The sequence below is a fragment of the Coptis chinensis genome, chromosome 3, assembly GCF_015680905.1.
Source record: "Coptis chinensis isolate HL-2020 chromosome 3, ASM1568090v1, whole genome shotgun sequence".
Classification (NCBI taxonomy): domain Eukaryota; kingdom Viridiplantae; phylum Streptophyta; class Magnoliopsida; order Ranunculales; family Ranunculaceae; genus Coptis; species Coptis chinensis.
The window spans coordinates 83,521,953-83,537,355 of NC_141458.1; positions in this window are offsets into that span (position 1 = coordinate 83,521,953).

Sequence of the window (15,403 nt, forward strand, 5' to 3'; positions counted from 1 at the left end):
TGACTTCCGTCGATTCCTCGTCCGGCATCGATATTATTGTCGATGGTTCGGCCGTAACCAAGAAGAGTGGTGATGGCATTTACCTCACCCGGCTTGGATTACTAGGTCCCGATGCATTGTTGAGTTCAAAGGCGGTGTTTGTAAGCTTAGGGTTTGGGCCGCAGCCACGGAACACGCCCTTTTGACTTTTATCCCGAAGCTAACAACCGAAGAGACGGCCAGTATAGAAGCTAGGATTTGATTACATTGATTCATGTATGTCGGGGAAAGTTTCAGCCGTTTTATCTACCGTGGATTGTACCAAGGGAGCAAGCGGGGAACTAGTTCGGTTATTATTCACGGGTTGATTTTGGTAGCCATATCCTTGGTTAAGGGAACAAGGTTCTGCGGTTGTTTTGGTATCCCATATTTGCATTATTGGGAAAATTACTTTGCCCTTGCTGAAATTGTGGAGGATTTCCTTGACGATAGGAATTGTAGTTCCTTGGTGGTGTCACAGGAGCGTTGTTGCCACACGGAAGGAGCTTGTTGTTGGGAGAAATGACCTGAGGAGAGAATATATTCGAATAGAGAAACCACACGTCCGCTTGCTTGACCACTATACCATGTCCTAAGAGAATTTAGATACTTTTGGATCGATATTGCTAGAAATTCTGACCTAAGTATATTTTCCGGCAGATAAGTGCAAGGCAGCTTTTATTAGCCACTTGTAAACCACAAATCCTTTTACCTGTACAAAAAAAAAAAAAAAAAAAAAAAAAATCAACTACCCAATTTAGATAAGTTAGGAATAGAATAAGGAAGAAGAAGAAGAGAAAAACACATTGTAAACAAAAATTAGTTAATTCTTCAGAAAATAAAGAAAAGAAGTTTCCATCAAAGAAAATAAAAATATAAATAAAATAAAATAAAAACTCCAAAAATATAATAAAAAAATTCAAAAGCCAAAGAAAAAAGGAAAAAAAAAAATAATGGCTAAGGATGGAAACAAAGTGTAGAAGCAAAAGTAAATAACAAGGTTTTCTCTGGTTACATAATATAAGACTTCTGATTATCTACAAATACTTGTCCGCTTTTGAATATCCATTTCCTTCCTTCTTAAACCGTCTCTAATCCCTTGGTTACCTAATAAAGACCTCTGGCAATTAGGAATAGGTTAGTGGGATAGTAAAGTAGCGGAATGTGTTTGATCAACTTGACTTCCTTGTGTGTCATTTTGAAGTTGTAAAAGTAAAAGTATGCCCATTTTGCTTGCAGGGAGTAGCAAAACTTGAGTGGAAAAATAAGAGTGATTTTTGTCTTGACTTTTTATGTGAGAACCTTACTTCACAGGTGTATTAGGGTTTTTCATAAAAACGAACCTGCTAGACATTTCATAGTATTACTCATTGTATATATGTTTATTAAGTAGATGATTGATTATTATGCATATATTAAAGCTTAGGTTTAGACTTGATTACTCTATATGCAACTGCTAGTGGAGGTATAGTTAATTTAAGAGCATGAATAAAGGAAACAATAGTTTTATTTCTTTAAATCGTTGTAGTATAGATGAAGTTTGTGAGTACGCCCCATTTGAAAACTCTCCGCGAGACTATAACTTCGTCCACTAGAAATTCCTAGTGGTTTAAGGCAGCTGTTGCATATGAGTCGATACAATCCTGACAGCAAAGCGAGTAGATAGAACTCCATTTTTTGGTCACTTATTCTAATTTCTCATCTTTGCTTGAGGACAAGCAAAAATGCTGTTTGGGGGTGGTTTGATAAGAGCCCAAAACTGTAGTTTTAACCCACTTAATAATCATACTTTTTAGACCAATTATGTGAGTAATAATTAAAGTTAACACTTATTACGTGTTTTTATGCATTCGGGCTTCAAAAGTCCATTATAATGAAATGTGCCACTTTAAGCGAGATAAAGGGCAAAGATTAGGTTACTAAGGAGTTCAAAGTGATTAAAGGCCAAGATTCAAGAAGATAAAGCCTTTCTAAAGCCCGTCAAAATTTGAAAAAGTCGGCCAGGCCGAGGACACACAAGTCAGTGAGAACTTCGAAGGCCGTATCTTTGGACTCATACCTCGAAATAGGGCCTACCTTATGTCAAAACGACCATTTCGGGAAAGAGCTTTCGATGGTTCAAGCCTTGACCCAATCAGAGGATCAAAAGTGGACGAAAAGTCTGTTGAAACCAACTGCAGCTGAAGAGGCCTTTTGAATTTGAAAAATTGGGTTTTGGGCACGATTCTCGGCCCAAAAATATGGCTCAAACCCATGCACGATTTTGGATCTGAATGTATAAAAACAAAAGCTTAGCCCTTTGTTAATGGTAGATAGTTAGACCTAGATTAGAAATTAGATTAGTAGCCTCCATTAATTAGTTTTAGATCTCGGTTTTAGAATTTCATTCCACTGTTTTAGATTAAAACTTTTAAATCATTGTTCTTTATTGATTAGATAAATAAAATAGTTATTCTTGTCAATTTGATTTTTTTCATTTACAATTTATTAGATCTAATTTCAATTCTTGTTATCATTCGATTCTTAGTTATTAATTAGATTTGATTATTGTTTAGTTAAATTTCATAAAGTTAGAATCTTTGTAATATGTTGTATTCAATTTCAATGGGAAATGATGGTTTGATGAATCAAGGCTAAAACCTCCATTAAAGGGGTTGATGAAGCCTTGATGAAAACTAGTTGTATAGTGTAGAAGCGTTGTAGAGTATATTCCATTCTAGAAGGTGGGTGTTTTGCCATGAGAATGGGTGGGCGACCTCACATGCTAGTTATAATTGGTAGAAATGCCATGTTAATTAGGGATTAGAGCGAGCAATTCTTCACGAAGTAGAACGTAAGAATTGGATTACAACGATCTATTCTAGGTGATTAAGTTGGATTCGAGGTGGATTAAATTCCCTCTAATTAACTTTATCTAAATTCAAGAACATTAGTATTTCCATATATTTAAGTAGTGACATTCAACATATTTCTTTTCATATTACATGCGTAGTATAATTCCCTTACAATGAAACTCTCATTAGACTTAAACCCGATTAATTAGAATAGAAAACATTCCATGCTAGAGAACTAAGAGTGGAGCAGAACTTCCTACTCCACTATATCTCATAGAATTGAGAGTAGAAATCTTTGATAAGCATATAGGATCTGATAAGAGCTCAAAATTGTAGTTTTAACCCCTTAACAATGGAGTACTTTTAGACCAATTATGTGAATAATAAGTAAGAGTTAATCTTGATTACGTGTTTTATGCATTTTGAGCTTGAAAGTCCATTATAATGCGAGAAATGTGCCACTTTAAGCGAGATAAAAGGAGCAAAAGGTCGGTTGCTAAGGACTTCTGTGATTAAAGGCCAATTTCAAGAAGACAAAGAGTCACGTAAAGCCTGGTCAAAAGATGAAAAGTCAAAGTCCATTAGGAAGAAGCTTGATTGCACAAAAGTCAATGAGGAACTTCAGAGACCATATCTTTGGACTCGGACCTGGAATTGGGCTACCTTATGTCAAAGCGACCGACTCGGAAGAGCTTTCCAATGGTCCAAACCTTGGCCCAATAAGAGGAGCAAAAGTTGACAAAAAGTCTGTAAAAAGTCAACTGCAGCTGAAGGGGCCTTTTTGGGTTGAAAGAATTGGGTTTTAGGCACGATTCTCTGCGGCCCAAAACATGGATCAAGCCATGCACGATTTTGGATCTGAACATATAAAAACTAAAGCTTAGCTCTTTGTTAATGGTAGATAGTTAGGTTAGAAAATAAATTAGGTTAGGATAAGAAAAGTAGCCATTAAACCTTAGTTCTAGATCTAGTTTTACATTAATTAATTAGTTTTATTCTTGCCTTAAATTTAGTATTAAATTATTGTTATTGCTATTCATTAGATAAATAAAGTTAATTAGTTCTCCATAATCTAGTTTCATTTTCATTTTATTTATTAGCTTAAATCCTTAGATTTACTTATTTGTCATTATTAGTTTAATTCAATTATTGCATGAGTAGTTTGAATTGAGTTTAAACAAGTAAAATTCAAATCTTTATATTATGTCTTGTTTAGATTCCATGAGAAATGATAGTTTAATGACTCTAAATTTGGCCCCTCCATTAGTAGAGGGTTGAGGAAGCCTTGAAGAAAACTTGATTTTGTTAGCTTAGAATTAGATCACGATAATCTATTCAATTCTAGAAGTAGTTAGTTCACCATGAGAATGGGTTTAATGCTTTACATGCTAGTTATTACTTGGTAGAGATTATGTCATGAATAGTTAGGGATTAGATTTACCAATTGTTATCACGATAGCATTTCAATTTTAGTCGCGGCAGTTCTTTGTTAGTAGATTAAGTAGAGTTAAAAGTGGGAATCAATCCCCTAATTCCTTATCATAGAGTCCAGCTTAGTATTTACGTAGTTGAATTATGTCATTATCTTGTTAGTATATAAATTAAATCGTAGTATAATCATAGAATAGATATTTCATATAACACATTACTCTCACCATTGTTCTTTGTGTTTGTTCAATTGAATTTGTTTAAGTCTTGAGAGTTAAAGAGTGGAACGATTCCGTTACTCTATATATTGCATGAATATATATGTGAGAGTAGGAAATAAATTATTGATACCGTAAGAATAAGGTTAGAGTAATCTAATTGAGTTTTTACGGGTTATCAAATGGTTTGATAAGAGCCAAAACTAGGTTTTAACCCTTTAACAGTCATACTTTTAGACCAATTATGTGAGTAATAATTAAGAGTTAACACTGATTCGTATTTTTATGCATTTCGGGATTCAAAGTCCATTATGTGCAGAAAAGTGCCACTTTAGCGAGATAAAGGAGCAAAGGTGGTACATCAAATGGCGCCAACACATGATGTACCACCTAATGAAAACTCGGGACTTGTTATCAAATGCGGCTGCCATGTCTTAATCTCGTTCAAGACAAGAATTCAATTGTTTGAATCGAGGGGCAATCCCCGTTCTCTACCCACCCATACCCTTTTAATTTTTCATTCTTATTTCTTGATTTTTGGAACTATTCCTTTGTTTGAGGCATTGGGGCTGCGGATTCACTGAGAAAAACACTGCGGTGAAGGTATTTCTAAATTTTTAAAATTCTAAAAAAATTTCATACATAATATTTAATGTGTTGTTGATTTACTGGAATATTTTTAGAATTTTTCAAAGTTGTTTTACCTTATGAAAAAAATACGATCTTTACAGTGCTGCATTTCAGTTTTCACACGTATGTTCTTGAAAAACAGACGAATAAAAAGGTTACTTAGGGAGTTCTAAAAATTCTATAATTTTTTACAGGAGTATCTATCCTAAGTCAAGAGTTTGTAATAAAAATTTGACGAGTTTTTATTTGTTTTGACCTCCTAAATAGTAGAGTGTTTCCAGTGTGTTTCTGCAGTGTTGCAAACACTTAATATCTGGAACACCAGCCAATAAGGAGAGGTTGTACAACTCCAATTGCTCTAAATTTTTTACAGGAACAATTAGGATCTGTCAGGAGTCTCCAGTTAAAATTTGACAATTTTTGAATTTGTTTTGAAGGGTTAACCATTCGGTTGTTTGTATTGTGTCCGAAAACCGTTTTGCAAACTTTGGGGGGCAGTAGAGGGACTTTCACAGCTCCGATTGAACTGAAATTTTACAGGCTACTTGATAGACGTCTTAGCAAATTACTGTAAAAATTTCAGAGTTTTTGGAGTACGATAACAGGCCTAAAACTTGAAAATCCTGGAGCGCGACCCAGCTTAAACCGAAGCGCGACCGCGCCCAAAACAACTGGACATTCGAAAAAGCAAAGGGGCACTCGCGCCCTCAAGGGGAAAATTCAGTGTGAACAGCCCAATTTTCATAGGTAAATGCAAATTTTTATGTCTTCAAGTTACTCAGTGTTTCTAACTTGTTAAATACACTGAGATCGGCGTATACAAGGCGCTATTTAAACGTAGCAAGGAGGCATTCGTGCTCTCCTTCTTCCACTCCTCGCCTCTTACATGGGAGGAGTTTTAATTCTAGTATATAATCAGGCTTGTTTTTCGTAGAAATAAATACCACACACCTATCTAGAAATGTATGCTTAGAGTTGTGGTTGCATATTAGTTGCCCTATAATATATTTGAAAAACCAATATGGCATATCAATATGTAGACCAACAATCATATGATAATTATGCAAACCCTTCACCATGTTCATGCTGTGGTAGTCCTGACCATTGGGCTTCTCAATGCCCATCATATCAAAACAATCATGTAATTATTATGAAAACCCTTCACCATGTTCATGTTGTGGTAGTCCCGATCATTGGGCTTCTCGATGCCCATCATATCAAAACAATCTTGTAATTATTATGGGAACCCTTCACCATGTTCATGTTGTGGTAGTCCTAACCATTGGGCTTCTCAATGCCCATCATATCAAAGTCTGAGCCTACTATAGGATATAATAATAATTATGAGCCTCGATTTTCAAATTTTTATAGTGACTCATACAATCAAGAGTTTTCTAGTCATCAAAAACTATTCATATAATTCCACGATAACAATCAACCGACCATTCAAATTTCAACCTAACCCATCACGATGCGACATCAACGAGTCACTCAAAACGCGCCAATAACTATGACTATCAAACACCATACCAACCAGACCCAGCACCACCAAGCTTCCCTCGAGCTAACAACATTCGATGAAATAATGGCCCAAAACAAAATAATACTTGGGAAATAAACCGGAACCTAAAGAAACTAGGTTCACCTCGCGGAACATTTCTACCATGCGGAGATCGACACTATTCCCATAACTAACCCAGTCAACCTAGTTCACACCTACCCTACATTTCATGAACCATTACCTTCCGGAGACCCTCCCATTAACCATGATATTAACTCCACACTTGGCATGGATGAGGAAATTCTTGTAGACAACTCTTTAGGACTAGTTTGGGATGACCACTCAAACTTGGCGATGGCTCAGGAACTTCCCAGCGATCCACGGACGATGAATATAATGATTACACTTTAGAAGATATTTATAAAGGTGTTCTGAAGGAAGAATTTGATAACTATTGGCATTCTCGTAATATGGACCCTCCCTTGAGCATGTCGGGCGCTTTGAGTTTGCTAACTGCACTCGGGTGGATGATGTCTCGACACATTCGAATGAGGCCATTGATGATACTTTTGTTTTAGAGGAAGAGGGTGAGGACATGGAGATTAACAATTCAAATCTAAGGCATGAACAAGTTAATGTGCAAGAAAAGCGAGGAAGTTACATCTTTAGAGCAATGTGAATCTCGATTCGGTTTGGCGGTGAGGAAATAACAAGGAAAGAAATAGAGGAAAATTTTAAAGATAAAACCACGAACCACAACCTTGTTGGGATTCAGGCTAAACCCGGATGTAGAGTTCTTAAGAGCATGTGAGGATCCACCACCCGATGAACCACCAACCAACCACCATCCACCTGAGTTTACCACCTCCTATAATCCAACCATCTACCCTGACTAAGCCATCCATTCACCCACCATTTAAAAGGAACCTCGATTTTGCCCTTGAGCCAATTGCCTTTCGAGACCATCTATAATTTTTCAACCCTCACGGTGAAGAATGTTTGCCTAGCACACAATCCCATGAGTACACCATTCCGGTAATTGAGAGACAAGCTCGACCGAGTGTAGTGAGAAACCTAGTTTGTCTTATTTTTCCTCATCCGAGCTTCATGAAAGACATCGGGATCCACACTTCATTCCCTTCTCACCTAAAGTATAAGCTAATTCATCTTTTTGGTCATTCCAACTATTTAAAACAATTACAACATGATGGTTTGCATATGTTCTTTGATAGGATGCATAAGTTTTCATTCCTTAAATACATGTTTGCTTCCAATTATACAACATTATTACGTTTGGGGGTGCATTTAGTATCATGTTTTATGGCTAGACCCCCAACTCTTCCGACTATTTGTTTATAGTTGACCCGCATCATCCACTTTGTGCCACCCCAGTTTCATGCTTGTTTGGGGGTGTGCGCGATCTAGAGAATCGGCGTAAAATGACCCACATTAAGTCTCGGGGAATCGACTTTAAAAAGACCCGTTTTTTAAAACAAATTTTTACAAACCTGTTTTCAAAATTTGTTTGGGGAATAAGGGTGTTTAGTTTTCCATTCTTGATCACTCAAATTCTTATTCTTACCCCCACCTCGCTCCGCTTGAAGAGTAGCTAGATTTCTTCTTGTTTGTTGTTTTGATGTGTTTTTTTTTTTTTTTTTTTTTAGTAGTAGATGGGATGTTAGTTGTTAAATTCCGTAGTTAACTTTGAATTTGGTAGTTAAATGTTGTTTGAAATTCAATTTTAATATAATGTTGTTCTTTTCAAATTGTGCATGGATTTTATTGTTAATCCCACCTTCGAATTGTTTGGGGGTGGTATTATTTATTCTATCATGATTTGTAGAAGATCCTCCATTTTAGAGTTTGTTTTGGAGTGAAGGTTGAGAATATTGTTGCGTAATTGGCATACCTATGATTAGATATGGTGGTAGGATGAAATCTAAGAGAGTTTAGAAGTTACTAGTCTAAATCCGATTATAAAAGATATTAGGGTTGTTATAGAATCAAGAATATGAGTTGTTTCCGTTTTGGGTTGAAATTTTATTGTTTCGGAAATTGCCTTAAAGCTTTTGGCAACCTACCGATTCGTTTAACAATTAAAACCTATAAAAACTTCATTCATTCTACACTCACAACCCACACTACACCTAACTTCCACCACTCACCTTTCACTCCCGCGATTCCCTCGTTTTGGCTCATTTTCCAAGTTTTGGCAACTCCGAAAGCACTCCGCATCTCGTATATTTTCTGATATTTTTTCTGAATTTTCGAGCCTGGCAAAGCATATACGACCCAGCTCAAACAAACAAAATTCAAATTCAAATACTCAAAGTGCACTTCGGCATACGACTTCCGTGGACCAGAAAATTTCGGTTTTAGAGTAGTATCGGGATCATTAGCGGCTTTTCAAAGCGTAATTTTGAATGACATCTCCAACATTGATACGAACAGTCTTTGAAGATTTGTTCCAAAGCACTACTTATGGTGCTTGGTTTTAAGCGATCACCGCATCGTTGGTAATTTGGAACCGCTTATGGTTCTTGCTAGCATTTGTTCTTGGACTTGCCATGCCCGCTGAAATACAAGACCCATGATGTTATTGGGTAGATAATATGCATGTCTACACTTATGACTTTTTGCATGAGGCTTATGGGGCAGGCATTTTCCGTATCGAGGACCAAAGCGAATATAACGTAAATACGGTAAGCTTTGTCCATGAACATAGGAACTGTTATGTTTTGGATCATGCTAAACATTTTAGGGAATGGCGTGTTTTCTTACGTGAATGATGCCACTTGCGTCTTCCTTGCTTTAGACCACGGGACATATGTGTCATGACCTTCCCCGAACCTTGATGTCTAGTTTAGCACGAGCCCATAGCATGAGGCATAAGTATCTTCTTATGCCTGTTTTAGTTCTGCCGTATTATGCTATGTTTCTTCCCTATTTTTTTGTGCCCGTTTCCACGGATTGGGTTGGGGTCGAAATTGTGAGACCCACCAATTGTATTATCCGATCTTTTCGTGCAATGACTTGGCAAGGGTGGAGGATACAACCTCATCGGGTTGCACCTTACACCCCATCCGACCAAGTGGCAAACAGGTTAGCATCCGTAGATGATAAATGGCGGCAAGCTTGGCAAATTATAATGGCATGGCGGGGATCGCGAAGGAACCTCACTTCTTTATAGAAGAGGAGGATGGCGAGTAAACGCGGAGTGGAGGTAAGTTTTTAGTTTCAGTTAGTTAATGCTTATGTCCCCGAGCAATTTCATTCTTGTTAACCCCATAAAGGGTAGAACTCTTATAGAGTTGAGTCGGTTTTATTTCCTATATTAGTACGTTCTAACTTTGTTTTGCGGATGTTCCCGAATTTCACACGTTTCAATGGTATTTTTCTTATCCTCTTTATTTACAATACTTTGAGGACAAAGCATGATTCTTGTTTGGGGGACATAGAAACCGCGTGTAATTGAGGCATCTGTTAAGATATAGATAGGTATAATATGCACTTGTTTTCTAGTTAAATTTTAAAAATTCAAAATATAAATAAATAAGTTATGCTATACACTTAGGAATATTTGTATTATTTTCTTTCTCTATGCTCTTAACAATCTAGAAGTCTCACGTAGCTTTTGCATCAGAATAATTGTTAGAAACTTAGGTTAATATGTAGGTAATAATTTTTGCATCTATCAATAAATATATTACATGAGTATCTATGATTGTTAGCGATAAGTTTCAAAATCTAGGCTAGAATTACTTATTCTACAAATCCTGTGAGAATATAGCCTAAAGCCTTATATGAGCCGAACATTAGAAATGACACAAGGGAGAAGTAAAATCCGGATAGAGATATCCACCCGTCCACTTGCTTGATCACTATGCCATATCTAAAGCGAGAATTTAGGCCCTCTTTGGATCGATATAGCCAGAAATTCAAACCTATGAATTATTTTCCGCTAATTAAGCCCCTCGAGCCTTTCCTTAGCCTTCCATGAACCACAATTCCTTTACCACTGTTACAAAAACAAAACAAAATAAAAAAATATATATAAATCAACCTACCCGATTTTGAATAAGTCCGAGAATAGAATGAGGAAGAAAAAGAAGAGAAAACCACATATAAACAAAAAATTAGTTAGTTGCTTCAGAAAAATAAAGAAAAGAAGTTTCCATCCAAAGAAAAGAAAAATAAAATAAAAATAAAAATAAAAAACTCCAAAAAATAAATAAAAAAAAGAGTCAAAAGCCAAAGAAAAAGAAAAAATATGGCTAAGGATGGAAACAAAGTGTAGAAGCAAAAAGTAAATAACAAGGTTTTCTCTAGTTACATAATATGAAGACTCTATTATCTCATACTTGTCCTTTTTGAATATCCATTTCCTTCCTTCTTAAACCATCTCCTAATCCCCATAACACCTAATAAAGACCTCTAGCTCAATTAGGAATAGGTTAGTTTGATAGTAAGTGGCGGATGTGTTTGATCGACTCCGGCTTCCTTGTTGTCATTGAGTTTGTAAGGTAAAGTGTGCCCATTTTACTGCTTGGGGTAGCTGAAACTTGAGCGGAAAAATCAGTGGTTTTGTCTTGACATTTTGTGAGGACCTACTTAAGGGCGCTATTCGAGTTTTCAAAGCGAACACGCTAGGCATTTCATATAGTATTACTCATAGTATATATATTTGTATCATAGATGATTGATTATTATGCATATATTAGTTTAGGTTTTGACTTGGTTATTCTTATTCAATTGCTAGTGAGATGTATAGATAGTTGAGACATGAATGAGGAAACAATAGTTTTATTTCTTAGTCGTTGTAATATAGATGAAGTTTGTGAGTACCTTCACTGAAAAACTCTCCACGAGGGGCTATAACTTCGTCCACTAGGGAATTCCTAGTGGTTTAAGGCCTTGTATGTATATGGTCAATGCAATCGCTCAATGAAATGAGGAGTAGTTAGAACTCCATTTTTTGGTCACTTATTCTAATTTCTCATATTTGCTTGGGACAAAAAAAAATGCTGTTTGGGGTGGTTTGATAAGAGCCCAAAACTGTAGTTTTAACCCACTTAACAATCGTACTTTTAGACCAATTATGTGAATAATAAGTAAGAGTTAATCTTGATTCACGTGTTTTTATGCATTTAGAGGCTTCAAAGTCCATTATGCGCGAAAATGTGCCACTTTAGCGAGATAATGGAGCAAAGGTCGGTTTCTTAAGGAGTTCTGTGATTAAAGGCCAATTTCAAAGAAGACAAAGCCTCTGTAATGCCGGTCAAAAGATGAAAAGTCAAAGTCCACGCGGGCATAAAATTGTCACAAAAGTCAATAGAACTTCCGAAGACCATATCTTTGGACTCAGACCTCGGAATTGGGCCTACCTTATGTCAAAACGACCGGCTCGGAAAAGAGCTTTCCAATGGTCCAAGCCTTGGCCCAATCAGAGGAGTAAAGTGGACAAAAAGTCTGTTGAAGTCAACTGCAGCTGAAGAGGCCTTTTGAATTTGAAAAGAATTGGGTTTTAGTCACGATTCTCACCCCAAAACATGGATCCAAGCCCATGCACGATTTTTGGATCTGAACATATAAAAACCAAAGCTTAGCTCTTTGTTAATGGTAGATAGTTAGGTTAGAAAATAAATTAGGTTAGGATAAGAAAAGTAGCCATTAAACCTTAGTTCTAGATCTAGTTTTACATTAATTAATTAGTTTTTATTCTTGCCTTAAATTTAGTATTAAATTATTGTTATTGCTATTGCTATTCATTAGATAAATAAAGTTAATTAGTTCTCCATAATCTAGTTTCATTTTCATTTATTTATTAGCTTAAATCCTTAGATTTACTTATTTGTCATTATTAGTTTAATTCAATTATTGCACGAGTAGTTTCGAATTGAGTTTAAACAAGTAAAGTTCAAATCTTTATATTATGTCTTGTTTAGATTCCATGAGAAATGATAGTTTAATGACTCTAGGCTAACCCTCCATTAGAGGAGTTGAGGAAGCCTTGAAGAAAACTTGATTTTGTTAGCTTAGAATTAGATCACGATAATCTATTCAATTCTAGAAGTAGTTAGTTCACCATGAGAATGGGTTTAATGCTTCACATGCTAGTTATTACTTGGTAGAGATTGCCATGAATAGTTAGGGATTAGATTTACCAATTGTTATCGCGATAGCATTTCAATTTGAGTCTTGCGGCGTTCTTTGTTAGTAGATTAAGTAGAGTTAAAGTGGAATCAATCCCCTAATTCCTTATCATAGAGTCCAGTTAGTATTTACGTAGTTGAATTATCGTATCTTGTTAGTATAAATTGAATCCGTAGTATAATCATAGAATAGATATTTCATATAACCGTTACTCTCACCATTGTTCTTTGTGTTTGTTCAATTGAATTTGTTTAAGTTTTGAGAGTTAAGAATGGAGCGATTCGTACTCTATATATTGCATGAATAATATATGTGAGAGTAGGAAATAAATTATTGATCTGAAGAATAAGGTTAGAGTAATCTAATTGAGTTTTTCTGATTATCGGGATCATAAGATAGTTTAGTTTACTTACGTTTTGAGTTCATCGTTCATTTCATAGGTAAACTATATAATTTTATGTTTTATCACCTTGCTACTTGTTATATTTGGTGTAGTTGGTCTTTGCTTGGTGTGCGTACCTGAACGCGGAGCAAAACAACAAGCCTACGAACTATAATAGGCACTATTACTACCCTTACCTAATGGGTGCGAGTAAGGTATTAAGTGAAAATGGTTTTGTTCTATAATAAAAGGCTAACATGATGATGTACCTTTTGAGTACCCAATGTTGTTTTTTGTAGGTTAAAACCAAAAATGAGACGCAGCTAACTTCCGCGGCTCGTGCAATTAAATTGGACAATGATATTAGCGAATATCGAAGGGTAAGATGATTCTACTATGACTCATGGTTTGATAAGGCAGTTCCCAACTTTGGTAGAGAGTTCCACCTTGAACTACTTTTGATTGTGGTTGTGTAGTGGTTTGTGCCTGTCGTCAACAGTAATCACTGGTGGCTATATGTCTTTGATCCTAGTGCTCGCAAAATTGTGATATTGGACTCTCTTGCGGGTAGCGCATCCTATATTTGTGGAGGGACAGATTCGATGAAGTCTATGGTGAGTTTTGTAACTTAAAAGTATTTTTGTGATCATTTGAGAATATCTCACAGTCCACGCTTCATGTTTTCAAACTAAATTTGACTTTTGTGTTTTCTTAGGTTACGAAAATGCACTACACTTTGTCTCTGATTGGGGATTTCCATGCCAAAAATTGTGATGTGAAAGACTGGGTTATTGATAAATGCAAAGATGTGCCACAACAACACAATGGGTATATATCTTATCTTATGGTCCTAATTAACTTATAGTTTCAAATTTAAGTTTAGTGCAATCTTTGAAAGTATAGTAATTACGTATCTTTATATGTATATCTCCGACTGTGGGGTGTTCATGATGAAATTCATGGAGCTTTGGGATGGGGAAAAGTTGGTACATTGGTTTGATCAGGTAACAATTTGACATAATCTAGTATGTTTCTCAATATGTCCAATTAATTATCTATCGTTTGGTTACCTTAAATCTTCCTTTTGACTAACCACGCGGATTTGTATATGAATTTGCAGGATGATATGGCTTATTTCCGGTAACACATTGCTGTCTCAATGGTAATGTCGAAACTAAACAAAATGCTCCCATAGATGATATGGAGAACGTATGCTTTGCAAAGTTTGCACGTCTTTTTTGTTGCCTTGATAGTTTGGAGACGTTGAAACTCGAAGACCTAAGTTTTTTGTCAACCTTTTAATTAGCCTTTGCTCTAATGTCTATCGTAGTGTTGTTCTATTTGGCATTGCCTCAACCAAATTGACGTTGGAACTCGAAGACCTTCGGTTTTTGTGAATCTTGTAATAGTGTTGTTCTTTTGGAAACTTATTGTAACAGATTCGAAATGTAAGTTAACTTGTGGTGGTCTGTTTTGGTTATGAAGGGATACAATGCTATTATTTCTCTACTTATATTAACTTTCATATTCATGACTTGTGTATGATTTTATAGTTTGATCTATTCATGGTTTGTTGGTTAGGATGTTCACAGACTGTCAAATTGACAATCATACCACATAAAGGGTCATATGCAGAACTGATTTCATAGTACTGAACAAGCCTTAATAAGTTACATAAAGTATCATATTGAAAACTATACTACATATAATATCATATTCAGAACTGATTTCACAGTACTGAACACGATTGAATATGTCACATAGAGTATCATATTACAAATTATACCACATAAAGTCTCATATTCAGAACTAATTAACACACCTTAATATATTACATAGAGTGTCATATTGAAAATTATATCACAATAAGTGTGATATTCCGAACATATTTCATAGTACTGAACATGCCTGAATATGTCACATAGAGTATCATATTCAAAATTATATCACAATAAGTGTTATATTCATAACTGATTTCATAGTAGTAAACACATGTAAGTATGTCACATAAAGTGTCATATTAAAAAGTAAAGCACATAAAAGGTGATATTGTCTGAACTGCTTTCAACCATCATATCTTCATTCCAAAACTAAAATGAAGTCAGTTTAACATAACAGACACCATTTAAAAAGGAAAAGGAAGCAAGCCAAGTTTTTTATTTCATAAAAGAGCTTATAAGCTAATGCAATTAGTCTATTCTTCAAACAAGTAGCTCATGCAAATACAACTACGATACTT